At 46.0% G+C, this 14,241-nt stretch overlaps 17 non-coding genes across 17 annotated transcripts; 8 read left to right on the forward strand and 9 right to left on the reverse strand.

The window, feature by feature from the left end:
• Positions 1 to 968: 968 nt before the first annotated feature.
• Positions 969 to 1,055, forward strand: trnay-gua (transfer RNA tyrosine (anticodon GUA)). Its single transcript is given in 2 exon segments — positions 969 to 1,005; positions 1,020 to 1,055. It is a non-coding gene; the product is annotated as a tRNA-Tyr (tRNA).
• A 94-nt stretch (positions 1,056 to 1,149) lies between these two features.
• trnae-cuc (transfer RNA glutamic acid (anticodon CUC)) lies at positions 1,150 to 1,221 on the reverse strand. Its single transcript has one exon. It is a non-coding gene; the product is annotated as a tRNA-Glu (tRNA).
• Positions 1,222 to 2,028: 807 nt separating this feature from the next.
• Positions 2,029 to 2,100, reverse strand: trnae-cuc (transfer RNA glutamic acid (anticodon CUC)). Its single transcript has one exon. It is a non-coding gene; the product is annotated as a tRNA-Glu (tRNA).
• Positions 2,101 to 3,605: 1,505 nt separating this feature from the next.
• trnay-gua (transfer RNA tyrosine (anticodon GUA)) lies at positions 3,606 to 3,692 on the forward strand. The gene is given in 2 exon segments: positions 3,606 to 3,642; positions 3,657 to 3,692. It is a non-coding gene; the product is annotated as a tRNA-Tyr (tRNA).
• A 94-nt stretch (positions 3,693 to 3,786) lies between these two features.
• Positions 3,787 to 3,858, reverse strand: trnae-cuc (transfer RNA glutamic acid (anticodon CUC)). The gene has a single exon. It is a non-coding gene; the product is annotated as a tRNA-Glu (tRNA).
• A 1,180-nt stretch (positions 3,859 to 5,038) lies between these two features.
• trnay-gua (transfer RNA tyrosine (anticodon GUA)) lies at positions 5,039 to 5,125 on the forward strand. Its single transcript is given in 2 exon segments — positions 5,039 to 5,075; positions 5,090 to 5,125. It is a non-coding gene; the product is annotated as a tRNA-Tyr (tRNA).
• A 792-nt stretch (positions 5,126 to 5,917) lies between these two features.
• Positions 5,918 to 6,004, forward strand: trnay-gua (transfer RNA tyrosine (anticodon GUA)). The gene is given in 2 exon segments: positions 5,918 to 5,954; positions 5,969 to 6,004. It is a non-coding gene; the product is annotated as a tRNA-Tyr (tRNA).
• Positions 6,005 to 6,977: 973 nt separating this feature from the next.
• trnae-cuc (transfer RNA glutamic acid (anticodon CUC)) lies at positions 6,978 to 7,049 on the reverse strand. The gene has a single exon. It is a non-coding gene; the product is annotated as a tRNA-Glu (tRNA).
• Positions 7,050 to 7,675: 626 nt separating this feature from the next.
• Positions 7,676 to 7,762, forward strand: trnay-gua (transfer RNA tyrosine (anticodon GUA)). Its single transcript is given in 2 exon segments — positions 7,676 to 7,712; positions 7,727 to 7,762. It is a non-coding gene; the product is annotated as a tRNA-Tyr (tRNA).
• Positions 7,763 to 7,856: 94 nt separating this feature from the next.
• On the reverse strand, positions 7,857 to 7,928 carry trnae-cuc (transfer RNA glutamic acid (anticodon CUC)). The gene has a single exon. It is a non-coding gene; the product is annotated as a tRNA-Glu (tRNA).
• Positions 7,929 to 8,735: 807 nt separating this feature from the next.
• On the reverse strand, positions 8,736 to 8,807 carry trnae-cuc (transfer RNA glutamic acid (anticodon CUC)). Its single transcript has one exon. It is a non-coding gene; the product is annotated as a tRNA-Glu (tRNA).
• Positions 8,808 to 9,433: 626 nt separating this feature from the next.
• Positions 9,434 to 9,520, forward strand: trnay-gua (transfer RNA tyrosine (anticodon GUA)). Its single transcript is given in 2 exon segments — positions 9,434 to 9,470; positions 9,485 to 9,520. It is a non-coding gene; the product is annotated as a tRNA-Tyr (tRNA).
• A 1,671-nt stretch (positions 9,521 to 11,191) lies between these two features.
• Positions 11,192 to 11,278, forward strand: trnay-gua (transfer RNA tyrosine (anticodon GUA)). Its single transcript is given in 2 exon segments — positions 11,192 to 11,228; positions 11,243 to 11,278. It is a non-coding gene; the product is annotated as a tRNA-Tyr (tRNA).
• A 94-nt stretch (positions 11,279 to 11,372) lies between these two features.
• Positions 11,373 to 11,444, reverse strand: trnae-cuc (transfer RNA glutamic acid (anticodon CUC)). Its single transcript has one exon. It is a non-coding gene; the product is annotated as a tRNA-Glu (tRNA).
• An 807-nt stretch (positions 11,445 to 12,251) lies between these two features.
• On the reverse strand, positions 12,252 to 12,323 carry trnae-cuc (transfer RNA glutamic acid (anticodon CUC)). Its single transcript has one exon. It is a non-coding gene; the product is annotated as a tRNA-Glu (tRNA).
• Positions 12,324 to 13,828: 1,505 nt separating this feature from the next.
• Positions 13,829 to 13,915, forward strand: trnay-gua (transfer RNA tyrosine (anticodon GUA)). The gene is given in 2 exon segments: positions 13,829 to 13,865; positions 13,880 to 13,915. It is a non-coding gene; the product is annotated as a tRNA-Tyr (tRNA).
• A 94-nt stretch (positions 13,916 to 14,009) lies between these two features.
• trnae-cuc (transfer RNA glutamic acid (anticodon CUC)) lies at positions 14,010 to 14,081 on the reverse strand. Its single transcript has one exon. It is a non-coding gene; the product is annotated as a tRNA-Glu (tRNA).
• Positions 14,082 to 14,241: the final 160 nt, after the last annotated feature.

Consider the following 14,241-nt stretch of genomic DNA (forward strand, 5'->3'; position numbering starts at 1 on the left):
GCGACCTGCAGAAAGACTCTTTCAAGCCCTAAACCGCCTATCCATCCACACTCTGTACATGCAATGGGGCTAAGAAGAAACAAAAGGTCAAAGACGTAATTGACACGCTGCTGCAAGGAGTCAGCCTGTAGGCAAAGCCTGTATTTCTTTTCCACTCAACATCATGAGCAGAGTAAGGGCCCTCTGTTTAGAGATCAGATGAAGTGCAGCTTTGAAACAAATCAAGTCCTCAAGGCACTCTGCTGCCATTGATACCTGAGTTGCAAGTTGTGAAATCCAATGGATCAGCTGCACTCTCCAGGATTTTGATTTAAAGCAAGATTCTCAAGGCAAAGCCTGTATTTCTTTTGCACTCAACATCTTGAGCAGAGTACGGGGCCCTCTGTTTGGAGATCAGATGAAGTGCAGCTTTGAAAGAAATCAAGTCCTCAAGGCACTCTGCTGCAATTGATACCTGAGTTGCAAGTTGTGTAGTCCAATGGATCAGCTGCACTCTCCAGGATTTTGATTTAAAGCAAGTTTCTCTGTTTAGGGCCCTCTGTTTAGAGATCAGATGAAGTGCAGCTTTGAAACAAATCAAGTCCTCAAGGCACTCTGCTGCCATTGATACCTGAGTTGCAAGTTGTGAAGTCCAATGGATCAGCTGCACTCTCCAGGATTTTGATTTAAAGCAAGATTCTCAAGGCAAAGCCTGTATTTCTTTTGCACTCAACATCTTGAGCAGAGTACGGGGCCCTCTGTTTGGAGATCAGATGAAGTGCAGCTTTGAAAGAAATCAAGTCCTCAAGGCACTCTGCTGCAATTGATACCTGAGTTGCAAGTTGTGTAGTCCAATGGATCAGCTGCACTCTCCAGGATTTTGATTCAAAGCAAGTTTCTCAAGGCTAATCAAGTGGATTGATGGCACAAAGCAATACAGCATTTCCATGTTCCCATTTGACTTGCATTTCAAGGAGAGTGTTCAGTTGCCTTCGATAGCTCAGTTGGTAGAGCGGAGGACTGTAGGTATTAAAATGGCCATCCTTAGGTCGCTGGTTCAAATCCGGCTCGAAGGACATCTTATTTTCTTTGTCATTTGGCTAAATCCCTAAGCTTGGAAAATCACAACAGAATCCGACTCATCCACTTTGTCAAAATGAAACAGAGGACTTCCCTGACCGGGAATCGAACCCGGGCCGCGGCGGTGAGAGCGCCGAATCCTAGCCACTAGACCACCAGGGACAACAGCTGCACTGCGACCTGCAGAAAGACTCTTTCAAGCCCTAAACCGCCTATCCATCCACACTCTGTACATGCAATGGGGCTAAGAAGAAACAAAAGGTCAAAGACGTAATTGACACGCTGCTGCAAGGAGTCAGCCTGTAGGCAAAGCCTGTATTTCTTTTCCACTCAACATCATGAGCAGAGTAAGGGCCCTCTGTTTAGAGATCAGATGAAGTGCAGCTTTGAAACAAATCAAGTCCTCAAGGCACTCTGCTGCCATTGATACCTGAGTTGCAAGTTGTGAAGTCCAATGGATCAGCTGCACTCTCCAGGATTTTGATTTAAAGCAAGATTCTCAAGGCAAAGCCTCTATTTCTTTTGCACTCAACATCTTGAGCAGAGTACGGGGCCCTCTGTTTGGAGATCAGATGAAGTGCAGCTTTGAAAGAAATCAAGTCCTCAAGGCACTCTGCTGCAATTGATACCTGAGTTGCAAGTTGTGTAGTCCAATGGATCAGCTGCACTCTCCAGGATTTTGATTTAAAGCAAGTTTCTCAAGGCTAATCAAGTGGATTGATGGCACAAAGCAATACAGCATTTCCATGTTCCCATTTGACTTGCATTTCAAGGGGTGTGTTCAGTTGCCTTTGATAGCTCAGTTGTTAGAGCGGAGGACTGTAGGTATTAAAATGGCCGTCCTTAGGTCGCTGGTTCAAATCCGGCTCGAAGGACATCTTATTTTCTTTGTCATTTGGCTAAATCCCTAAGCTTGGAAAATCACAACAGAATCCGACTCATCCACTTTGTCAAAATGAAACAGAGGACTTCCCTGACCGGGAATCGAACCCGGGCCGCGGCGGTGAGAGCGCCGAATCCTAGCCACTAGACCACCAGGGACAACAGCTGCACTGCGACCTGCAGAAAGACTCTTTCAAGCCCTAAACCGCCTATCCATCCACACTCTGTACATGCAATGGGGCTAAGAAGAAACAAAAGGTCAAAGACGTAATTGACACGCTGCTGCAAGGAGTCAGCCTGTAGGCAAAGCCTGTATTTCTTTTCCACTCAACATCATGAGCAGAGTAAGGGCCCTCTGTTTAGAGATCAGATGAAGTGCAGCTTTGAAACAAATCAAGTCCTCAAAGCACTCTGCTGCCATTGATACCTGAGTTGCAAGTTGTGAAGTCCAATGGATCAGCTGCACTCTCCAGGATTTTGATTTAAAGCAAGATTCTCAAGGCAAAGCCTGTATTTCTTTTGCACTCAACATCTTGAGCAGAGTACGGGGCCCTCTGTTTGGAGATCAGATGAAGTGCAGCTTTGAAAGAAATCAAGTCCTCAAGGCACTCTGCTGCAATTGATACCTGAGTTGCAAGTTGTGTAGTCCAATGGATCAGCTGCACTCTCCAGGATTTTGATTTAAAGCAAGTTTCTCAAGGCTAATCAAGTGGATTGATGGCACAAAGCAATACAGCATTTCCATGTTCCCATTTGACTTGCATTTCAAGGAGAGTGTTCAGTTGCCTTCGATAGCTCAGTTGGTAGAGTGGAGGACTGTAGGTATTAAAATGGCCATCCTTAGGTCGCTGGTTCAAATCATGTTCGACGGACATCTTATTTTCTTTGTCATTTGGCTAAATCCCTAAGCTTGGCAAATCACAACAGAATCCGACTCATCCACTTTGTCAAAAAGAAACAGACGACTTCCCTGACCGGGAATCGAACCCTGGCCGCTGCGGTGAGAGCGCCGAATCCTAGCCACTAGACCACCAGGGACAACAGCTGCACTGCTACCTGCAGAAAGACTCTTTCAAGCCCTAAACCGCCTATCCATCCACACTCTGTACATGCAATGGGGCTAAGAAGAAACAAAAGGTCTAAGACGTAATTGACACGCTGCTGCAAGGAGTCAGCCTGTAGGCAAAGCCTGTATTTCTTTTCCACTCAACATCTTGAGCAGAGTAAGGGCCCTCTGTTTAGAGATCAGATGAAGTGCAGCTTTGAAACAAATCAAGTCCTCAAGGCACTCTGCTGCCATTGATACCTGAGTTGCAAGTTGTGAAGTCCAATGGATCAGCTGCACTCTCCAGGATTTTGATTTAAAGCAAGATTCTCAAGGCAAAGCCTGTATTTCTTTTGCACTCAACATCTTGAGCAGAGTACGGGGCCCTCTGTTTGGAGATCAGATGAAGTGCAGCTTTGAAAGAAATCAAGTCCTCAAGGCACTCTGCTGCAATTGATACCTGAGTTGCAAGTTGTGTAGTCCAATGGATCAGCTGCACTCTCCAGGATTTTGATTTAAAGCAAGTTTCTCAAGGCTAATCAAGTGGATTGATGGCACAAAGCAATACAGCATTTCCATGTTCCCATTTGACTTGCATTTCAAAGGGTGTGTTCAGTTGCCTTCGATAGCTCAGTTGGTAGAGCGGAGGACTGTAGGTATTAAAATGGCCATCCTTAGGTCGCTGGTTCAAATCCGGCTCGAAGGACATCTTATTTTCTTTGTCATTTGGCTAAATCCCTAAGCTTGGCAAATCACAACAGAATCCGACTCATCCACTTTGTCAAAAAGAAACAGAGGACTTCCCTAACCGGGAATCGAACCCGGGCCGCGGCGGTGAGAGCGCCGAATCCTAGCCACTAGACCACCAGGGACAACAGCTGCACTGCGACCTGCAGAAAGACTCTTTCAAGCCCTAAACCGCCTATCCATCCACACTCTGTACATGCAATGGGGCTAAGAAGAAACAAAAGGTCTTAGACTTAATTGACACGCTGCTGCAAGGAGTCAGCCTGTAGGCAAAGCCTGTATTTCTTTTCCACTCAACATCTTGAGCAGAGTAAGGGCCCTCTGTTTAGAGATCAGATGAAGTGCAGCTTTGAAACAAATCAAGTCCTCAAGGCACTCTGCTGCCATTGATACCTGAGTTGCAAGTTGTGAAGTCCAATGGATCAGCTGCACTCTCCAGGATTTTGATTTAAAGCAAGATTCTCAAGGCAAAGCCTGTATTTCTTTTGCACTCAACATCTTGAGCAGAGTACGGGGCCCTCTGTTTGGAGATCAGATGAAGTGCAGCTTTGAAAGAAATCAAGTCCTCAAGGCACTCTGCTGCAATTGATACCTGAGTTGCAAGTTGTGTAGTCCAATGGATCAGCTGCACTCTCCAGGATTTTGATATAAAGCAAGTTTCTCTGTTTAGGGCCCTCTGTTTAGAGATCAGATGAAGTGCAGCTTTGAAACAAATCAAGTCCTCAAGGCACTCTGCTGCCATTGATACCTGAGTTGCAAGTTGTGAAGTCGAATGGATCAGCTGCACTCTCCAGGATTTTGATTTAAAGCAAGATTCTCAAGGCAAAGCCTGTATTTCTTTTGCACTCAACATCTTGAGCAGAGTACGGGGCCCTCTGTTTGGAGATCAGATGAAGTGCAGCTTTGAAAGAAATCAAGTCCTCAAGGCACTCTGCTGCAATTGATACCTGAGTTGCAAGTTGTGTAGTCCAATGGATCAGCTGCACTCTCCAGGATTTTGATTTAAAGCAAGATTCTCAAGGCAAAGCCTGTATTTCTTTTGCACTCAACATCTTGAGCAGAGTATGGGGCCCTCTGTTTGGAGATCAGATGAAGTGCAGCTTTGAAAGAAATCAAGTCCTCAAGGCACTCTGCTGCAATTGATACCTGAGTTGCAAGTTGTGTAGTCCAATGGATCAGCTGCACTCTCCAGGATTTTGATATAAAGCAAGTTTCTCAAGGCTAATCAAGTGGATTGATGGCACAAAGCAATACAGCATTTCCATGTTCCCATTTGACTTGCATTTCAAGGGGTGTGTTCGGTTGCCTTCGATAGCTCAGTTGGTAGAGCGGAGGACTGTAGGTATTAAAATGGCCATCCTTAGGTCGCTGGTTCAAATCCGGTTCGAAGGACATCTTATTTTCTTTGTCATTAGGCTAAATCCCTAAGCTTGGCAAATCACAACAGAATCCGACTCATCCACTTTGTCAAAAAGAAACAGAGGACTTCCCTGACCGGGAATCGAACCCACGCCGAGGCAGTGAGAGCACCGAATCCTAGCCACAAGACCACCAGGGACAACAGCTGCACTGCGACTTGCAGAAAGACTCTTTCAAGCCCTAAACCGCCTATCCATCCACACTCTGTACATGCAATGGGGCTAAGAAGAAACAAAAGGTCTTAGACGTAATTGACACGCTGCTGCAAGGAGTCAGCCTGTAGGCAAAGCCTGTATTTCTTTTGCACTCAACATCTTGAGCAGAGTAAGGGCCCTCTGTTTAGAGATCAGATGAAGTGCAGCTTTGAAACAAATCAAGTCCTCAAGGCACTCTGCTGCCATTGATACCTGAGTTGCAAGTTGTGAAGTCCAATGGATCAGCTGCACTCTCCAGGATTTTGATTTAAAGCAAGATTCTCAAGGCAAAGCCTGTATTTCTTTTGCACTCAACATCTTGAGCAGAGTACGGGGCCCTCTGTTTGGAGATCAGATGAAGTGCAGCTTTGAAAGAAATCAAGTCCTCAAGGCACTCTGCTGCAATTGATACCTGAGTTGCAAGTTGTGTAGTCCAATGGATCAGCTGCACTCTCCAGGATTTTGATTTAAAGCAAGTTTCTCAAGGCTAATCAAGTGGATTGATGGCACAAAGCAATACAGCATTTCCATGTTCCCATTTGACTTGCATTTCAAGGAGTGTGTTCAGTTGCCTTCGATAGCTCAGTTGGTAGAGCGGAGGACTGTAGGTATTAAAATGGCCATCCTTAGGTCGCTGGTTCAAATCCGGCTCGAAGGACATCTTATTTTCTTTGTCATTTGGCTAAATCCCTAAGCTTGGCAAATCACAACAGAATCCGACTCATCCACTTTGTCAAAAAGAAACAGAGGACTTCCCTGACCGGGAATCAAACCCGGGCCGCGGAGGTGAGAGCGCCGAATCCTAGCCACTAGACCACCAGGGACAACAGCTACACTGCGACCTGCAGAAAGACTCTTTCAAGCCCTAAACCGCCTATCCATCCACACTCTGTACATGCAATGGGGCTAAGAAGAAACAAAAGGTCTTAGACGTAATTGACACGCTGCTGCAAGGAGTCAGCCTGTAGGCAAAGCCTGTATTTCTTTTCCACTCAACATCTTGAGCAGAGTAAGGGCCCTCTGTTTAGAGATCAGATGAAGTGCAGCTTTGAAACAAATCAAGTCCTCAAGGCACTCTGCTGCCATTGATACCTGAGTTGCAAGTTGTGAAGTCCAATGGATCAGCTGCACTCTCCAGGATTTTGATTTAAAGCAAGATTCTCAAGGCAAAGCCTGTATTTCTTTTGCACTCAACATCTTGAGAAGAGTACGGGGCCCTCTGTTTGGAGATCAGATGAAGTGCAGCTTTGAAAGAAATCAAGTCCTCAAGGCACTCTGCTGCAATTGATACCTGAGTTGCAAGTTGTGTAGTCCAATGGATCAGCTGCACTCTCCAGGATTTTGATTCAAAGCAAGTTTCTCAAGGCTAATCAAGTGGATTGATGGCACAAAGCAATACAGCATTTCCATGTTCCCATTTGACTTGCATTTCAAGGAGAGTGTTCAGTTGCCTTCGATAGCTCAGTTGGTAGAGCAGAGGACTGTAGGTATTAAAATGGCCATCCTTAGGTCGCTGGTTCAAATCATGCTCAAAGGACATCTTATTTTCTTTGTCATTTGGCTAAATCCCTAAGCTTGGCAAATCACAACAGAATCCGACTCATCCACTTTTTCAAAAAGAAACAGAGGACTTCCCTGACCGGGAATCGAACCCGGGCCGCGGCGGTGAGAGCGCCGAATCCTAGCCACTAGACCACCAGGGACAACAGCTGCACTGCGACCTGCAGAAAGACTCTTTCAAGCCCTAAACCGCCTGTCCATCCACACTCTGTACATGCAATGGGGCTAAGAAGAAACAAAAGGTCAAAGACGTAATTGACACGCTGCTGCAAGGAGTCAGCCTGTAGGCAAAGCCTGTATTTCTTTTCCACTCAACATCATGAGCAGAGTAAGGGCCCTCTGTTTAGAGATCAGATGAAGTGCAGCTTTGAAACAAATCAAGTCCTCAAGGCACTCTGCTGCCATTGATACCTGAGTTGCAAGTTGTGAAGTCCAATGGATCAGCTGCACTCTCCAGGATTTTGATTTAAAGCAAGATTCTCAAGGCAAAGCCTGTATTTCTTTTGCACTCAACATCTTGAGCAGAGTACGGGGCCCTCTGTTTGGAGATCAGATGAAGTGCAGCTTTGAAAGAAATCAAGTCCTCAAGGCACTCTGCTGCAATTGATACCTGAGTTGCAAGTTGTGTAGTCCAATGGATCAGCTGCACTCTCCAGGATTTTGATTTAAAGCAAGTTTCTCAAGGCTAATCAAGTGGATTGATGGCACAAAGCAATACAGCATTTCCATGTTCCCATTTGACTTGCATTTCAAGGGGTGTGTTCGGTTGCCTTCGATAGCTCAGTTGGTAGAGCGGAGGACTGTAGGTATTAAAATGGCCATCCTTAGGTCGCTGGTTCAAATCCGGCTCGAAGGACATCTTATTTTCTTTGTCATTTGGCTAAATCCCTAAGCTTGGTAAATCACAACAGAATCCGACTCATCCACTTTGTCAAAAAGAAACAGAGGACTTCCCTGACCGGGAATCGAACCCGGGCCGCGGCGGTGAGAGCGCCGAATCCTAGCCACTAGACCACCAGGGACAACAGCTGCACTGCGACCTGCAGAAAGACTCTTTCAAGCCCTAAACCGCCTATCCATCCACACTCTGTACATGCAATGGGGCTAAGAAGAAACAAAAGGTCAAAGACGTAATTGACACGCTGCTGCAAGGAGTCAGCCTGTAGGCAAAGCCTGTATTTCTTTTCCACTCAACATCTTGAGCAGAGTAAGGGCCCTCTGTTTAGAGATCAGATGAAGTGCAGCTTTGAAACAAATCAAGTCCTCAAGGCACTCTGCTGCCATTGATACCTGAGTTGCAAGTTGTGAAGTCCAATGGATCAGCTGCACTCTCCAGGATTTTGATTTAAAGCAAGATTCTCAAGGCAAAGCCTGTATTTCTTTTGCACTCAACATCTTGAGCAGAGTACGGGGCCCTCTGTTTGGAGATCAGATGAAGTGCAGCTTTGAAAGAAATCAAGTCCTCAAGGCACTCTGCTGCAATTGATACCTGAGTTGCAAGTTGTGTAGTCCAATGGATCAGCTGCACTCTCCAGGATTTTGATTCAAAGCAAGTTTCTCAAGGCTAATCAAGTGGATTGATGGCACAAAGCAATACAGCATTTCCATGTTCCCATTTGACTTGCATTTCAAGGAGAGTGTTCAGTTGCCTTCGATAGCTCAGTTGGTAGAGCAGAGGACTGTAGGTATTAAAATGGCCATCCTTAGGTCGCTGGTTCAAATCATGCTCAAAGGACATCTTATTTTCTTTGTCATTTGGCTAAATCCCTAAGCTTGGCAAATCACAACAGAATCCGACTCATCCACTTTTTCAAAAAGAAACAGAGGACTTCCCTGACCGGGAATCGAACCCGGGCCGCGGCGGTGAGAGCGCCGAATCCTAGCCACTAGACCACCAGGGACAACAGCTGCACTGCGACCTGCAGAAAGACTCTTTCAAGCCCTAAACCGCCTATCCATCCACACTCTGTACATGCAATGGGGCTAAGAAGAAACAAAAGGTCAAAGACGTAATTGACACGCTGCTGCAAGGAGTCAGCCTGTAGGCAAAGCCTGTATTTCTTTTCCACTCAACATCATGAGCAGAGTAAGGGCCCTCTGTTTAGAGATCAGATGAAGTGCAGCTTTGAAACAAATCAAGTCCTCAAGGCACTCTGCTGCCATTGATACCTGAGTTGCAAGTTGTGAAGTCCAATGGATCAGCTGCACTCTCCAGGATTTTGATTTAAAGCAAGATTCTCAAGGCAAAGCCTGTATTTCTTTTGCACTCAACATCTTGAGCAGAGTACGGGGCCCTCTGTTTGGAGATCAGATGAAGTGCAGCTTTGAAAGAAATCAAGTCCTCAAGGCACTCTGCTGCAATTGATACCTGAGTTGCAAGTTGTGTAGTCCAATGGATCAGCTGCACTCTCCAGGATTTTGATTTAAAGCAAGTTTCTCAAGGCTAATCAAGTGGATTGATGGCACAAAGCAATACAGCATTTCCATGTTCCCATTTGACTTGCATTTCAAGGGGTGTGTTCGGTTGCCTTCGATAGCTCAGTTGGTAGAGCGGAGGACTGTAGGTATTAAAATGGCCATCCTTAGGTCGCTGGTTCAAATCCGGCTCGAAGGACATCTTATTTTCTTTGTCATTTGGCTAAATCCCTAAGCTTGGTAAATCACAACAGAATCCGACTCATCCACTTTGTCAAAAAGAAACAGAGGACTTCCCTGACCGGGAATCGAACCCGGGCCGCCGCGGTGAGAGCGCCAAATCCTAGCAACTAGACCACCAGGGACAACAGCTGCACTGCGACCTGCAGAAAGACTCTTTCAAGCCCTAAACCGCCTATCCATCCACACTCTGTACATGCAATGGGGCTAAGAAGAAACAAAAGGTCAAAGACGTAATTGACACGCTGCTGCAAGGAGTCAGCCTGTAGGCAAAGCCTGTATTTCTTTTCCACTCAACATCTTGAGCAGAGTAAGGGCCCTCTGTTTAGAGATCAGATGAAGTGCAGCTTTGAAACAAATCAAGTCCTCAAGGCACTCTGCTGCCATTGATACCTGAGTTGCAAGTTGTGAAGTCCAATGGATCAGCTGCACTCTCCAGGATTTTGATTTAAAGCAAGATTCTCAAGGCAAAGCCTGTATTTCTTTTGCACTCAACATCTTGAGCAGAGTACGGGGCCCTCTGTTTGGAGATCAGATGAAGTGCAGCTTTGAAAGAAATCAAGTCCTCAAGGCACTCTGCTGCAATTGATACCTGAGTTGCAAGTTGTGTAGTCCAATGGATCAGCTGCACTCTCCAGGATTTTGATTCAAAGCAAGTTTCTCAAGGCTAATCAAGTGGATTGATGGCACAAAGCAATACAGCATTTCCATGTTCCCATTTGACTTGCATTTCAAGGAGAGTGTTCAGTTGCCTTCGATAGCTCAGTTGGTAGAGCAGAGGACTGTAGGTATTAAAATGGCCATCCTTAGGTCGCTGGTTCAAATCATGCTCAAAGGACATCTTATTTTCTTTGTCATTTGGCTAAATCCCTAAGCTTGGCAAATCACAACAGAATCCGACTCATCCACTTTTTCAAAAAGAAACAGAGGACTTCCCTGACCGGGAATCTAACCCGGGCCGCGGCGGTGAGAGCGCCGAATCCTAGCCACTAGACCACCAGGGACAACAGCTGCACTGCGACCTGCAGAAAGACTCTTTCAAGCCCTAAACCGCCTATCCATCCACACTCTGTACATGCAATGGGGCTAAGAAGAAACAAAAGGTCAAAGACGTAATTGACACGCTGCTGCAAGGAGTCAGCCTGTAGGCAAAGCCTGTATTTCTTTTCCACTCAACATCATGAGCAGAGTAAGGGCCCTCTGTTTAGAGATCAGATGAAGTGCAGCTTTGAAACAAATCAAGTCCTCAAGGCACTCTGCTGCCATTGATACCTGAGTTGCAAGTTGTGAAGTCCAATGGATCAGCTGCACTCTCCAGGATTTTGATTTAAAGCAAGATTCTCAAGGCAAAGCCTGTATTTCTTTTGCACTCAACATCTTGAGCAGAGTACGGGGCCCTCTGTTTGGAGATCAGATGAAGTGCAGCTTTGAAAGAAATCAAGTCCTCAAGGCACTCTGCTGCAATTGATACCTGAGTTGCAAGTTGTGTAGTCCAATGGATCAGCTGCACTCTCCAGGATTTTGATTTAAAGCAAGTTTCTCAAGGCTAATCAAGTGGATTGATGGCACAAAGCAATACAGCATTTCCATGTTCCCATTTGACTTGCATTTCAAGGGGTGTGTTCGGTTGCCTTCGATAGCTCAGTTGGTAGAGCGGAGGACTGTAGGTATTAAAATGGCCATCCTTAGGTCGCTGGTTCAAATCCGGCTCGAAGGACATCTTATTTTCTCTGTCATTTGGCTAAATCCCTAAGCTTGGTAAATCACAACAGAATCCGACTCATCCACTTTGTCAAAAAGAAACAGAGGACTTCCCTGACCGGGAATCGAACCCGGGCCGCGGCGGTGAGAGCGCCGAATCCTAGCCACTAGACCACCAGGGACAACAGCTGCACTGCGACCTGCAGAAAGACTCTTTCAAGCCCTAAACCGCCTATCCATCCACACTCTGTACATGCAATGGGGCTAAGAAGAAACAAAAGGTCAAAGACGTAATTGACACGCTGCTGCAAGGAGTCAGCCTGTAGGCAAAGCCTGTATTTCTTTTCCACTCAACATCTTGAGCAGAGTAAGGGCCCTCTGTTTAGAGATCAGATGAAGTGCAGCTTTGAAACAAATCAAGTCCTCAAGGCACTCTGCTGCCATTGATACCTGAGTTGCAAGTTGTGAAGTCCAATGGATCAGCTGCACTCTCCAGGATTTTGATTTAAAGCAAGATTCTCAAGGCAAAGCCTGTATTTCTTTTGCACTCAACATCTTGAGCAGAGTACGGGGCCCTCTGTTTGGAGATCAGATGAAGTGCAGCTTTGAAAGAAATCAAGTCCTCAAGGCACTCTGCTGCAATTGATACCTGAGTTGCAAGTTGTGTAGTCCAATGGATCAGCTGCACTCTCCAGGATTTTGATTCAAAGCAAGTTTCTCAAGGCTAATCAAGTGGATTGATGGCACAAAGCAATACAGCATTTCCATGTTCCCATTTGACTTGCATTTCAAGGAGAGTGTTCAGTTGCCTTCGATAGCTCAGTTGGTAGAGCAGAGGACTGTAGGTATTAAAATGGCCATCCTTAGGTCGCTGGTTCAAATCATGCTCAAAGGACATCTTATTTTCTTTGTCATTTGGCTAAATCCCTAAGCTTGGCAAATCACAACAGAATCCGACTCATCCACTTTTTCAAAAAGAAACAGAGGACTTCCCTGACCGGGAATCGAACCCGGGCCGCGGCGGTGAGAGCGCCGAATCCTAGCCACTAGACCACCAGGGACAACAGCTGCACTGCGACCTGCAGAAAGACTCTTTCAAGCCCTAAACCGCCTATCCATCCACACTCTGTACATGCAATGGGGCTAAGAAGAAACAAAAGGTCAAAGACGTAATTGACACGCTGCTGCAAGGAGTCAGCCTGTAGGCAAAGCCTGTATTTCTTTTCCACTCAACATCATGAGCAAAGTAAGGGCCCTCTGTTTAGAGATCAGATTAAGTGCAGCTTTGAAACAAATCAAGTCCTCAAGGCACTCTGCTGCCATTGATACCTGAGTTGCAAGTTGTGAAGTCCAATGGATCAGCTGCACTCTCCAGGATTTTGATTTAAAGCAAGATTCTCAAGGCAAAGCCTCTATTTCTTTTGCACTCAACATCTTGAGCAGAGTACGGGGCCCTCTGTTTGGAGATCAGATGAAGTGCAGCTTTGAAAGAAATCAAGTCCTCAAGGCACTCTGCTGCAATTGATACCTGAGTTGCAAGTTGTGTAGTCCAATGGATCAGCTGCACTCTCCAGGATTTTGATTTAAAGCAAGTTTCTCAAGGCTAATCAAGTGGATTGATGGCACAAAGCAATACAGCATTTCCATGTTCCCATTTGACTTGCATTTCAAGGAGAGTGTTCAGTTGCCTTCGATAGCTCAGTTGGTAGAGCGGAGGACTGTAGGTATTAAAATGGCCATCCTTAGGTCGCTGGTTCAAATCATGCTCGAAGGACATCTTATTTTCTTTGTCATTTGGCTAAATCCCTAAGCTTGGCAAATCACAACAGAATCCGACTCATCCACTTTGTCAAAAAGAAACAGAGGACTTCCCTGACCGGGAATCGAACCCTGGCCGCTGTGGTGAGAGCGCCGAATCCTAGCCACTAGACCACCAGGGACAACAGCTGCACTGCTACCTGCAGAAAGACTCTTTCAAGCCCTAAACCGCCTATCCATCCACACTCTGTACATGCAATGGGGCTAAGAAGAAACAAAAGGTCTAAGACGTAATTGACACGCTGCTGCAAGGAGTCAGCCTGTAGGCAAAGCCTGTATTTCTTTTCCACTCAACATCTTGAGCAGAGTAAGGGCCCTCTGTTTAGAGATCAGATGAAGTGCAGCTTTGAAACAAATCAAGTCCTCAAGGCACTCTGCTGCCATTGATACCTGAGTTGCAAGTTGTGAAGTCCAATGGATCAGCTGCACTCTCCAGGATTTTGATTTAAAGCAAGATTCTCAAGGCAAAGCCTGTATTTCTTTTGCACTCAACATCTTGAGCAGAGTACGGGGCCCTCTGTTTGGAGATCAGATGAAGTGCAGCTTTGAAAGAAATCAAGTCCTCAAGGCACTCTGCTGCAATTGATACCTGAGTTGCAAGTTGTGTAGTCCAATGGATCAGCTGCACTCTCCAGGATTTTGATATAAAGCAAGTTTCTCAAGGCTAATCAAGTGGATTGATGGCACAAAGCAATACAGCATTTCCATGTTCCCATTTGACTTGCATTTCAAGGGGTGTGTTCAGTTGCCTTCGATAGCTCAGTTGGTAGAGCGGAGGACTGTAGGTATTAAAATGGCCATCCTTAGGTCGCTGGTTCAAATCCGGCTCGAAGGACATCTTATTTTCTTTGTCATTTGGCTAAATCCCTAAGCTTGGCAAATAACAACAGAATCCGACTCATCCACTTTGTCAAAAAGAAACAGAGGACTTCCCTGACCGGGAATCGAACCCGGGCCGCGGCGGTGAGAGCGCCGAATCCTAGCCACTAGACCACCAGGGACAACAGCTGCACTGCGACCTGCAGAAAGACTCTTTCAAGCCCTAAACCGCCTATCCATCCACACTCTGTACATGCAATGGGGCTAAGAAGAAACAAAAGGTCTAAGACGTAATTGACACGCTGCTGCAAGGAGTCAGCCTGTAGGCAAATCCTGTATTTC

This window comes from Salminus brasiliensis, chromosome 3 (assembly GCF_030463535.1).
Source record: "Salminus brasiliensis chromosome 3, fSalBra1.hap2, whole genome shotgun sequence".
NCBI lineage: Eukaryota > Metazoa > Chordata > Actinopteri > Characiformes > Bryconidae > Salminus > Salminus brasiliensis.